The sequence below is a fragment of the Neophocaena asiaeorientalis genome, unplaced genomic scaffold (assembly GCF_003031525.2).
Source record: "Neophocaena asiaeorientalis asiaeorientalis breed wild unplaced genomic scaffold, Neophocaena_asiaeorientalis_V1.1 scaffold547, whole genome shotgun sequence".
Lineage (NCBI taxonomy): Eukaryota > Metazoa > Chordata > Mammalia > Artiodactyla > Phocoenidae > Neophocaena > Neophocaena asiaeorientalis.
In genome coordinates, this window is record NW_020185330.1 from 4,210,330 (window position 1) to 4,222,871 (window position 12,542).

Sequence of the window (12,542 nt, forward strand, 5' to 3'; positions counted from 1 at the left end):
TTTTTTTTTTAATAAATTATTTATTTTTGGCTGCATTGGGTCTTTGTTGCTGCACGCGGGCTTTCTCAGTTGCAGTGAGCGGGGACTACTCTTCATTATGGTGCGTGGGCTTCTCACTGCAGTGGCCTCTCTTGTTGCGGAGCACAGGCTCCAGGCATGTGGGCCTCAGCAGTTGTGGCCCACGGTCTCCAGAGCACAGGCTCAGTAGCTGTGGCACACGGAGTTGCTCCATTGCATGTGAGATCTTCCCGGAGCAGGGCTCTAACCAGTGTCCCCTGCATTGGCAAGCAGACTCCCAACCACTGCACCACCAGGGAAGTCCTTCTTGCTATTCTTGCTCAGAAGAACTGTGTAACTGTATTATTTTTCAACCTCCTTATATGTTTGAATTTAAAAAAAAATTGCAAGAGATTTTGAGGACTCAGTCTTAATCTCTGATTAATTTCTGTTCCCTCCCTCAACATCCCAACCAAATATGTGTTCATCTTTTTGCCTCTGAAGTGGCGGGAAGTTCACAATTAGGTACAATTGTAATTGTTAATGGTTATTAAGTTACTGTATTGAAAGTTGTGTTCCTGTTACATCAGTTTGTCCTACTTCCTTACTCCAGAATCACATAGGAAAAGCGTACCATACTCCCATTCAGTTATTCTTCAAATATGCCAAGATAGCCCATGTTCTCTGAAGTCCATTCCCCTCTAGGTTAAGTATCCCCAGTTCCTTAGTTACCCTGAATGATGGAAGGCTAAACTAGCCTACTTGTCTCATCCATCCCCAGCTGTCTACCCTTCCCCAGTGTCCTATAGGCAGATCACTGGGAGAGGGTGGGAGCATCAAAAGAGAGGTCATCTCTGTCCTCAGTCTCTAGTGGCCCCTCTTGCCACTGTTAACAGCCAATTGAGGCAGGAAGCAAGCCCTGAGAATATTTCTCAGTTTGGGGAGTGACTACAGGGAGGGAGAATGACCCTTATGCCACTGAGTATTAAAGTACCTGCTATGCCATATGGGGGCCTCCTTGCTGTTTCAGCCATGCTTCTACCGTGGGGCCTTTCCACTCAACTGTAGTTGAGAGCAGACATCGTGATCCCTAGAAAGAACGGAGAGATGTGGAAGGGAGGAGTGGCGGGATACCTGAGAAGCAGGCTATACCCTTCAGTTTGGTGTAGTAAAACTAGTACATTTCTGGCAGGTCAGTGACACTGTGTAAGGCTTGAGCACCTTGTAAGTGTTCACCCCAGCCGCCACAGGGCAGCACCTGTATTGCCCATAGAGGGTTAGAGCCAGGACCAGATTTTCACATGTCTTGCATCCCAGGACGAATCATATATGGGCATCTGCCACTTGTGAGACCTGCCCTAGATGGCGTGTACAGGAGGAACAGTGATCACCAGAAGGGGGCTGCATTTGCACCCTCTGTTGAGTAGAGATGTTTGTCCTTTGACCCCATTCATCATCTGGGTCCCCAGAGAAGGGAAGGCAAAGGAGGAGTTAAAGAACAGTCTCCTCCCTGTTGCTGCCACTAAGGCCAGTGACACTGACCTGGACTTGGATTAGCTGCAGTTACGGGACAGCTGTGGGATCTGCTCAGGTTGTGCTTAAGAGAAGAAGGAGGTGTTGCACAAAGACCGTGCTTGGGAAAATGAGGCCAAATCCAGGCTGTTCTACCAACTGATTGATAGATTTTTCTCTTTCTTCTTGACTCAGTTTTTGTTATTTGTGTTTTCCTCAGAAATTGGGCAATTTCATATTCATTGGTGGAATTCTATTATGACAGTTTAACACATAATCACTTATACAACCTACCACATGCCAGACATTTTTAAAGCACTTTACTTGCGTTAACTCATTTAATCCTCACCAGAATTTATTGAAGGGGTGCTTTTATCAACTTCTCCATTTTATAAATAAGGAAATTGAGGCACGGGGGGACAATTAAACAAGGTCTCACAGCTACTGACTGGAGGAACTAGGATTCTGTCCTCCAACTTAAGCCTTCTGGCTTGCTTCTCTTATTGGCTCATTCGTATATATATATTCACATATATATATATGTATGTGTGTGTAATTATGTATATAATTTATAATTTAAAAAATTACTTTTTTTTATTAAACCTATTCCTGATGTTATTGTACCTTCTCATTTTCTCTTGACTGTACTTTCCAAGGGATCTTCAACCTCAGTGGTTCTCAGAAGTGTGGTCTGCAGTGCTCTGGGCATCACCGGGGTCCTTTCTAGAACTCCAAAAGGTCAAAACTACTTTGATAATACTAAGATGTTATTTGCCTTTTTCGCTGATGGTGTTAAAACAAGTAGGTAAAATTGCTGGTGCTTCAACAAGGATCAAAGCAGTGGTTCCAAACTGTGTTAGTAGTTACTGTATTTTCACCACTATTCACTCCCAGTAAAGACAATATTGGATTCACTTAAGAATGTCTTTTCTGATGAGATCAGTAGTGGTAATAATGAATGTGCTTTTTTGGTATATATAATGAAATGTGTCAACGTTTGGAAGATCTGCATAACTCAGTGAACCAATATTTTCCAAATGACCAATACACAATGTTATAAAATCAGGCTTGGGTAAAAGGTTCATTCAAAGAACAAGACAAACTAATGGATTTTAATGTAACAGAGTACAAAAAGTTCATTGATAGGGTTTCAGGCTCTACACCATGATTAATCTTTAAGAAATGGCCATGTGTTGAGTTTTGCTGTGTCAAAGAATATCAACAATTACCTGAAATGGCTACTTCTCTGTTTTCCAGTGGCATATCTGCATGGGGCCATATTTTCTTCGTATACTTCAACCAAAACTACCTGTCACAACAGATTGAATGTAGAAACAGTTGTCTTCTATTGAGCCATATGTTAAAGAAATTTGCAAACATGTAAAGCAATGCCAGTCTTCTCACTACATCTTTTTGGTTTGTTTGTTTTGGAAAATGAAGTTATATTTCACGAGAACCTGTTATGATTTTAAAATAAATTTTAAAATGAGCGTTTATAATTTTTCTTGGCTTTAACTTCTATTACATTGAATATTAATAGAAATAACCGAAGAGCTTTTAAAAGTGTAAAGGAGTTCTGAGAAGAAAAATTTGATGGCTACTGGTCTAGCATATTGTTTTTTTCCAACAGTTTTTAAAATTATACTAGGCAGTTCTATCAGCGCTTTCTTGTTGTATTTTGTTTTATGTTTAATTCATATGTGGGCTTATCATTTTCAGTCTTTTTACTTTCTTTGCATTTATTTTGTTGCACTTGGCCCACTTCTTGTCTTTAAATGTTAATTCATTTATTTTCAGTTTTTCTTATTTTCTAATTCCTTTCAGAGGCTGTAAGTTTTCCTCTGGACTTACTTGCATCCCACAGATTTTGATATGTGGGGGTTTTGCTGTCTTTCAGTTCTTATAATCATGAATATTTCAGATACACAAAATCATGAAAAAATAATAGAAAAAAACCCGTGTACCCCACTCAATATCAAATATTAACATTTTGTCATATTTGCTCGAGTTTTTTTTTTTTTTTAATAAAAGGAACAAAACAGTTGATACAGATGAAGCATCTTGTATACCTCTCCCTGATCCCATTTCCCTCCCTTTCCAGAGGTGGGCACTGCACTGAAGGTAATGTTTATCATTTAATTTTTTTTGAAGTATAGTTAATTTGCAATATTGTGTTTTAGGTGTACAGCATAGTGATTCAGTATTTTTGCGGATTATATTCCATTATAGGTTATTACAAGATAATGGGTATACTTCCCTGTGCTGTACAGTATATCCTTGTTGCTTATCTATCGATATTTTAAATATAGTAGATTGTATCTGCTAATCTCATACCCCTAATTTGACCCTCCCCACTTCCCTTTGGTAACCACAAGTTTGTTTTCTATATCTGTTGAGTCTGATTCTATTTTGCATAGGCGTTCATTTGTATTACTTTTTAGATTTCACATACAGATGATATATAGCATACGTCTTTGTCTGGCTTATTTAACTAAGCATAATATTCTCTAGGTCCATCCATGTTGCTGCAAATGGCAGTAGTTCATTCCTTTTTATGGCTGAGTAATATTCCACCACACACACACACACACACACACACACACACACACACACTCACATCTTTTAATCCAATTATCTGTTGATGGGCACTTGGGTTGCTTCCATGTCTTGGCTATTGTAAATAGTGCTATGAACATTGGGGTGTATATATCTTTTCAAATTAGTGCTTTCATTTTTTCTGAATATGTACCCAGGAGTGGAATTGCTAGATCATATGGTAGTTCTATTTTTAGTTTCTTAAGGAAGCTTCATACTGTTTTCCATGGTGGCTGCACCAATTTCCATTCCCATCAACAATGTACAAGGGTTCCCTTTTCTCCACATCCTCTCCAACATTTGTTATTTGCAGACTTTTTGACAATGGCCATTCCAATAGGTGTGAAGTGGTATCTCATTGTGGTTTAGATTTGCATTTCTCTAATGCCGAGAATCTTTTCATGCTCCTGTTAGCCATCTGTATGTCTTCTTTGGAGAAATGTCTATTCAGGCCTTCTGCCCATTTTTTGATTGAGTTATTTGCTTTTTTTGATGTTGAGTTGTATGAGCTGTTTATATATTTTGGATATTAACCCCTTGTCAGTTGCATCATTTCCAAATACTTTCTCCCATTCAGTAGGTTGTCTTTTCATTTTGTTGATGATTTCCTTTGCTGTGCAAAAGCTTTTAAGTTTAATTAGGTACTGTTTATTTTTCCTTTTATTTCTTTTGCCTTAGGAGACCAATACAAGAAAATATTGCTACAATTTATGTCAGAGTGTTCCACCTATGTTCTCTTCTAGGAGTTTTATGGTTTCAGGTCTTAGGTTTAGGTCTTCAAAGCATTTTGAGTTTATTTTTTAAGAAGGTGTGAGGGAATGCTCTAATCTCATTATCTCACATGTAGCTGTCCAGTTTTCCCAGAACCACTTGTTGAAGAGACTGTGTATATTCTTGCCTCTTTTGTTGTACATTAATTGACTGTAGGTGTCTGAGTTTATTTCTGGGCTCTCTGTTCTGTTGTTCTATGTGTCTGTTTTTGTGCCAATACCAGGCTAATTTGATTTTTAAAAGAAATTTTTGTGTCACCACAGAGGAATTTGTGCAACTTAAAAAAATTTTTTTATTGAAGTATAGTTGATTTGTGTTAGTTTCAGGTGTACAGCAAAGTGATTCACTTATACATACATATATATTTGTTTTTTTCAGATTCTTTTCCCTTATAACTTATTACAAAATATTGAGTATAGTTCCTTGTGCTATACAGTAGGTCCTTGTTGGTTATCTATTTTATATATAGTAGTATGTATATGCATTTTGATTACTGTAGCTTTGTAGTAGAGTCTGAATACTGGGAGGGTTATACCTCCAGCTTTGTTCTTTATTCTCAAGGTTGCTTTGGCAATTCTGGGTCTTTTGTGGTTCCATATATTAAATTTTAGGATTATTTGTTCCAGTTCTGTGAAAAATGTCATGGGTATTTTGACAGGGGTTGCATTAAATTTGGAGATTGCAGGATATCTTTCCATTTCTTTGAGTCTTCAGTATCCTTCATCAGTGTTTTATAGTTTTCACAGTATAGGTCTTTAACTTCCTTGGTTAAGTTTATTCCTAGGTATTTTAATATTTTTTGATGTAATTTTAAAAGGGATTGTTTTTTTACTTTTCCTTTTTGATATTTCATTATTAGTGTATAGAAATGCAACAGATTTTTATATATTAATCTTGTATCCTACAACCATGCTGAATTCATTTATTCTAATAGTTTTGTGGTGTGTTTATCACTTAATTTCATGTTGTTATATGATTAATATATATACATGTATCCAAGAAACAACATGTAATAGTGTTTTGCATGTTTTAAACTTTATATAAATTATTCTGTCATTTGCTTTATTAGCTTAATATTAGTTTTAAAATTCATACACGCAGCTTTTATTCATTCATTTTTAACTATGGATATGCCACAGCTTATTTGTACATTCCTCTGACAATAAACATTTGTCACCAATTTAAAAAATTTTGTGTTAACTTTTGTTTTGATTTCCTTTAAGCTAAGAGATTTTTTTTTGAGCATGTGTATTTTCCACATCATGGATTTTTAAAGTATTGTTTTTGAATATTATTGCATTTGAGTCCGTGAACATGACCTGTATGACATGTCATGTTTGTTTGTTTTTTGTTTGTTTTTCTCCTTAATATGTGGAGACTTCAGAAGAAAGAAAAATTGTAAACCAAAAATATTATTTAGTTTTGGTTTATTTTATTAAACCAAAATATTTTATCTGTGGAGTAGTTTGAATTTTCACATTACTTTGCCAGACTGTTTGTTATCCCCTTCTGTTAGAAAATGAGAGCCATGGGGAATATTTATTTTCCGGTGACCTCAGGAACACAGGAAACAGAGTTAAACAGGTGGGGAGGGACTTCCCTGGTGGTGTAGTGGTTAAGAATCCACCTGTTGAAACCCTCCAGAAAGTAGGCATAGAGGGAACTTATCTCAACATAATAAAGTCCCTGTATGACAAACCCACAGCCAACATTGTCCTTAATGGTGAAAAACTGAAACCATTTCCACTAAGATCAGGGACAAGACAAGGCTGCCCACTCTCACCACTCTTATTCAACATAGTTTTGGAAGTTTTAGCCACAGCAATCAGAGAAGAAAAACAAATAAAAGAAATTGTAATGAGGTGATGGACCTAGAGTCTGTTATACAGAGTGGAGTAAGTCAGAAAGAGAAAATACCGTATGCTAACACATATATATGGAATCTAAAAAATAAAAAAAGGTTATGAAGAACCTAGGGTCAGGACAGGATTAAAGACGCAGACCTACTAGAGAATGGACTTGAGGACATGGGGAGGGGGAAGGGTAAGCTGGGATGAAGTGAGAGAGTGGCATGGACATATATACACTACCAAATGTAAAATCGATAGCTAGTGGGAAGCAGCTGCATAGCACAGGGAGATCAGCTCGGTGCTTTGTGACCACCTAGAGGGGTGGGATAGGGAGGGTGGGAGGGAGGGAGATGCAAGAGAGAAGCGGTATGGTGATATGTGTATATGTGTAGCTGATTCACTTTGTTATAAAGCAGAAACTAACACCATTGTAAAGCAATTATATTCCAATAAAGATGTTAAAAAAAAAAGAAAAGAATCTGCCTGTCAATGCAGGGGACATGGGTTCAAGCCCTGGTCCGGGAAGATCCCACATGCCATAGAGCAACTAAGCCCACGCACCGCAGCTATTGAGCCTGCACTCTAGAGCCCGTGTGCCACAACTACCGAAGCCTGAGTGCCGCAACTACTAAGCCCATGTGCTGCAACTACTGAAGCCTGCTCACTCTAGGGCCCATGTGCTACAGCTACTGAAGCTCGCACACCTAGAACCCGTGCTCCGCAACAAGAGAAGCCACTGCAAACGAGAAGCCTGCACACCACAACGAAGAGTAGCCCCCGGTCACCGCAACTAGATAAAACCCGCGTGCAGCAACAAAGACTCAATGCAGCCAAAGAAAATAAAAAAGTGGGGAAAAGTCTTATTTACGTTTATATTTATACATTGTCTCATGTTTTTGCTATGAACAGTCAAGAAATTAATGAGTTTTTGAATTAAGAGCAGGTTCTTCCTGGGCTATTCAACACAGAGTTCTTGAGATTTCATTCCATGCCAAGTACAGAGTTTCTGTTTATCTGCTGAATGCAGTATTCCTTTCAAAATATCTGAAATATGGTATTGTTGATTGTAGTCCATACACTATGGTTGTAGGAAATGGAACTTCACTTACATTGATGAATTGTGTTAAGTTTCATCACCGCCTAAATTATGCAGGCTTTTCAGCCTGTGCATCTAGTCTTTCTCCTTGCTAGCTGTGTAAGTAAAATAAAACTGTGGCTCTAGTAAATTCTAATCTAAATGCAATAATGAGTTTTCTTCAGCAATTCCTTTGTTGCCAAGTTCATGGTCAATATTTGTAAATATTCCAAGCAATTGAAAAGAACGGATATTTTCTATTTGTTAAATTCAAATTTGTTAATTCCCATGGTTCCCAAACTGTGTTTCTAGTTTATTAGGTCTGGGGTGGGGCTCAAGAATTTGCATTTCAAATAAGTTCCAAGTGATGCTCATGTTGCTTGTTTGGGGACCACACATTGAAAATCATGCATTATGGTTTTCAATTTGCTTTTCTTCTTTTGCAGTTTCTTCACAGTTTCTTGTCAAATGAGAGTTCCTGTTTTCAAGTATTGCTAAATATTTACTAATTTTTTTATATTACTTTTCTAATTTCTACAAATATGAGGTGGGAGAGATTGCAGCATGTGCTCTGCCTATCACGCTGAAAACCGAATTCTCCCAAAGTAGGCCTAAAAAGGGTGAAGTGCTAATTGGTGGTTTTCTTGGTGTTTCTTGTTATTTCCTGGTTATGCCACACAAGGAGTATTTTAAAAAAAAACAAATTTATCTTAAGTTTTTCTCCTCTTTGGTGAATTTCTTTATAGGCATGAATGCTATTCTCGCATTGACCAGTGTTATGATTTTTAGCGCCTTGAAGGAAGACTCAGTTGGAATAAAATTTGATAAGAAAAACAAGTTTTTCTCACCTTTGATACCAAGGATAGGATGATTTATGCACTCGACAGTGTGAGGACAATATAGAAACCCAGGTATAAAGACTCTTACAGACTCTTTGCCTTAATGTTCCCTTAGGGGACAGTTTCTATGGACTCGATCTTCTGTTAAAACAGATGAACATGTCCAGTCAGGTGGAACAGGGTTTTTTTCTGACAACCAATCTTGGTAACTATCTGACAGTAGCTTGACACCTATTTTGAATAAACTAATTGCATTTCCTACTCATACTTGCATAGGAAATACAAAGTTTTCTCATAGAATGGTTTGAATGTTATGAGTAGCCTTAGAGACAACTGGCCCTGCTCTCTAGTCACTCTCAGAATGGCTTAGGAGTGAAGGATGGACTACTTCACCACCTTAGACATCACCCAACACCCTAGAACATACATTCAATTAGCATATACCACCTAACTTTTAACTGGATTATGGCTGATGCCCCTATAAAGCAACTAATTAACCGTTTACTTGAGGGCATTTTATCAATGTTAATAATAGCAATTGGAATAATTACATACATTTATTGAATGCTGTTTTCCAGGTACCATGCTAAGTGTTTTTAACTGCATGCTTCATTTTACTAGTGATTTCCTTTTGAAGGTCATCTGGAAAGATGTATTATTGTGGGAGTATAGTTTTTGGAGTTTTTATAGAGCTTTCCAATGCCAAAGTTGAGTTTTTGGTAATCCAAAGCCTAGACTTTCTAGAAGGTTGAAAAAGGCAAGGAAAAGGATACTCTCCTAGAGCCTCCAGAAGGAACTCAGGCCTGTCTACACCTTGATTTTTATACAGTGGTACCCATGAAGGACTTCTGACCTCCAGGATGATAAGAAAATTAATTTGTGCAGTTTTAAGACACTAGGTTTATGGTAATTTGTTACAGCAGCAATAGGAAACTGATACAACCACTCCTGGCTGTGATCTCCTATCATCTGCACCTAGGATGGGTGTTCCTGCTTGTTCAGTGACTGCAGACCAGGTGTGGCCCAGGGCAACCTAGTGAACTTCTCTGCCTTCTCCAGGCTTCTCCAGTGAGGCTTGAACTCCTGCCTTCCCTTCCAACTCTGTCCTTCTCTAGGTATTCTACCTCAGCCCTGAGGTATTCTTTAGAGTTATTTTTACCCTGTTAGAGGTCATCCCCTGGTATAATTAATAATTCTTTATATTAAACTTTCCCTGTTCAAATTTTGTGGGGTTTTGTGTCTTGATCAGACCTTAACTGATAGACCCTCTAATCAAACATCCTCTCCCAGATTTTCTTCCTCACACTGCCCTGTGTTTATTCCCCACTGACCCAATCTGCTTGCTTTCTTCCCACCTGAATCTTTCCACTTCTCCCTCTGGAAATCCTTTCCTTTGGAAAACTGATATCCCCTCAAACATTCTTTAAAAAAAAAAAAAAATACTCCCTTAAATCTTATGCTATCTAGAAATATTGTGTCTCCTCTTTGCTGTCAACTATATGCCTCCTAGTCATTTCTCCCCATTTGTTAAAAACTGGCATCCACCTTGTAGCTTTCTCTCCAGTACAAGTTCCACAACCATCACAGGTGATTTGAACGTCCATGTGGATATTTCGCTCAGCCTTCTAGGCTTACAGTTTTTAGACCTTGACTCCTGTAGAGTTTCTTATGGCTGCTATAACAATTTATCATGAATTTAGTGGCTTAAAAACAGCACAAATTTATTCTCTTACAGTTCTGGAGGCTAGAAGTCCAAAATCGATGTCACTGCACTACAGTCAAGGTGTCAGCAGGAGTGGTTCCCTCTGGAGGCTCTTGAGGAGAATCTGTTCCCTTGTCTTTTTTTTTTTTAATAAATTTTAGTTATTTATTTATGGCTGTGTTGGGTCTTCATTGCTGCGGGCGGGCTTTCTCTAGTTGCGGCGAGCGGGGGCCACTCTGTTGCGGTGCGCAGGCTTCTCACTGTGGTGGCTTCTCTTGTTGCAGAGCACGGGCTCTAGGCGCGCGGGCTTCAGTAGTTGTCTTACACGGGCTCAGTAATTGTGGCTCGCGGGCTGTAGAATGCAGGCTCAGTAGTTGTGGCGCACGGGCTTAGTTGCTCCGCACCATGTGGGACCTTCCCGGACCAGGGCTTGAACCCATGTCCCCTGCATTGGCAGGTGGATTCTTAACCACTGCACCACCAGGGTAGTCCCTCCCTTGTCTTTTCTAGCTTCTGGAGGCCTCCTGTATTCCTCAGCTGGTGAGCCCTTCCTTATCTCACTCCAACCTCCTGCTTCTGTTGTCACACCTCCTAATTCCTCTTTTGGTCTTCTTGCCTTCCTCTTAAGGAGGGATCCTTGTGATTATACATAAAGCCCACCTTGATGATCGAAGATAATTTTCCTACCTCAAGATTTTTAAAATAATCACATCTGCAAGTTCGCCTCACCATGTAACATAACATGCCGAGCTTCTGGGGATTAGGATGTGGCTATCTTTTGGGGGGACATGATTCAGACTACTGCAACTCCAAAGACCTTTGTCTCTTTCACACCTATGAGCACACCTTGAACCTTGTCATTAGCCTCCAGTGTTCCAACCTCTGATACCATCTCCCATCATTACAGATCTCTTGGCCTCTAAATCCCACAGGTCCTGCCATTTGCCCTCAACAACCTTTTAAAAAACAATTATAATACCTATTGATTTCATTCCTTTCTCTATGATTCCACGTATCTATATCTCTTCTGTGAATATACAAAATCCTGTTACCCCTTGTCTCTTACACGTGCTTGGCAAAGAGCTCCAAATCTGTATCATAGTATATTCAAGTGGAAGCTTATGTAGAGACGAAACTGTCAAGTGGGGCAGCACTCTGCAATATGAGGACTCTGAAAATGGAAGATGGGGGAATGGTCCTGCCGCCCTTATCTCCCACATCCACAGTGATGGCATAATAGGGTTTGAAGTTAGAAATTAGTTGAAAAGGGAATTTTTCAGAGATTGCTGTTACTGTACTGTGAGTCCCACTCTCACCAGGGTGGGTAGAAATTGGAGGGTCGGATCCTTCATCTCCAGTCAAGAGGGAGGGCCTTCAATGGGACCGTCTCAAGAGCTTGTAATGCATCCTCCGCATTTGGAAAACAGAGTGGACTGGTGACTGATTCCCTCCTGGAAAATCCAAAGGCGGAGAGATGGTTGCTTTGATGGCAGATTAAAGGAGAGGTGGCCATGCTGGATGGCCCACACTACCCACATTTTTCAGAATACAGGATATGTGGGTGTCTGCCATGGACCAGACACGAGCCGTGTGAGGGAAAAAGCTAGTGGGATTGTCTTGGATTCTGTCCAGAAAAGACCTCAGCAGACAAAAGCTGAAGATACCATCAGAGGCCTATGAACGGAGGTAGAGGTAACCAGCAAGTTCCTGCCCTCAAGGCAAGTGCAGGTGAGAGATCTCCAAGGCTGGGAAGGAAGGACTCAGGGTTGGGAGTCACACCAGGGAGCTCAGATCCCAGAGGCAGTGCTGAAGGAGAGCCGTGCAGGAGAGCGCCCAGCGCACACTGTGTGGGCAAGGAGCATGGTCTGCTGTCTAGCGTGGCCACGGGGGCTTAGTAGTTACCGCAGTGTGTTGAACCTTTTAGCACCTTCCCACATACAGCAAAGTCTCTTACCCCAGAGGGCTGCGGTGAGAACAGTGAAGTGTTGGCACGGACTGAGTCTCGGTAATGGAAATCCTCCCACCCCCCATGATGAACCAGAGCAGCCCTCAGCACTCAGGCACCAGCACGTGTTCCGGAGTGCATCTGTGGCAGGGGAACTGAGCCCTTGTGGACAGGAAGCCCATTTGGATTCCTTAAGCACCGTGTCTCAGCCTAATTTACTGGTATGTCTTTCTCATTCTTTCTAAACTGGGTTCCA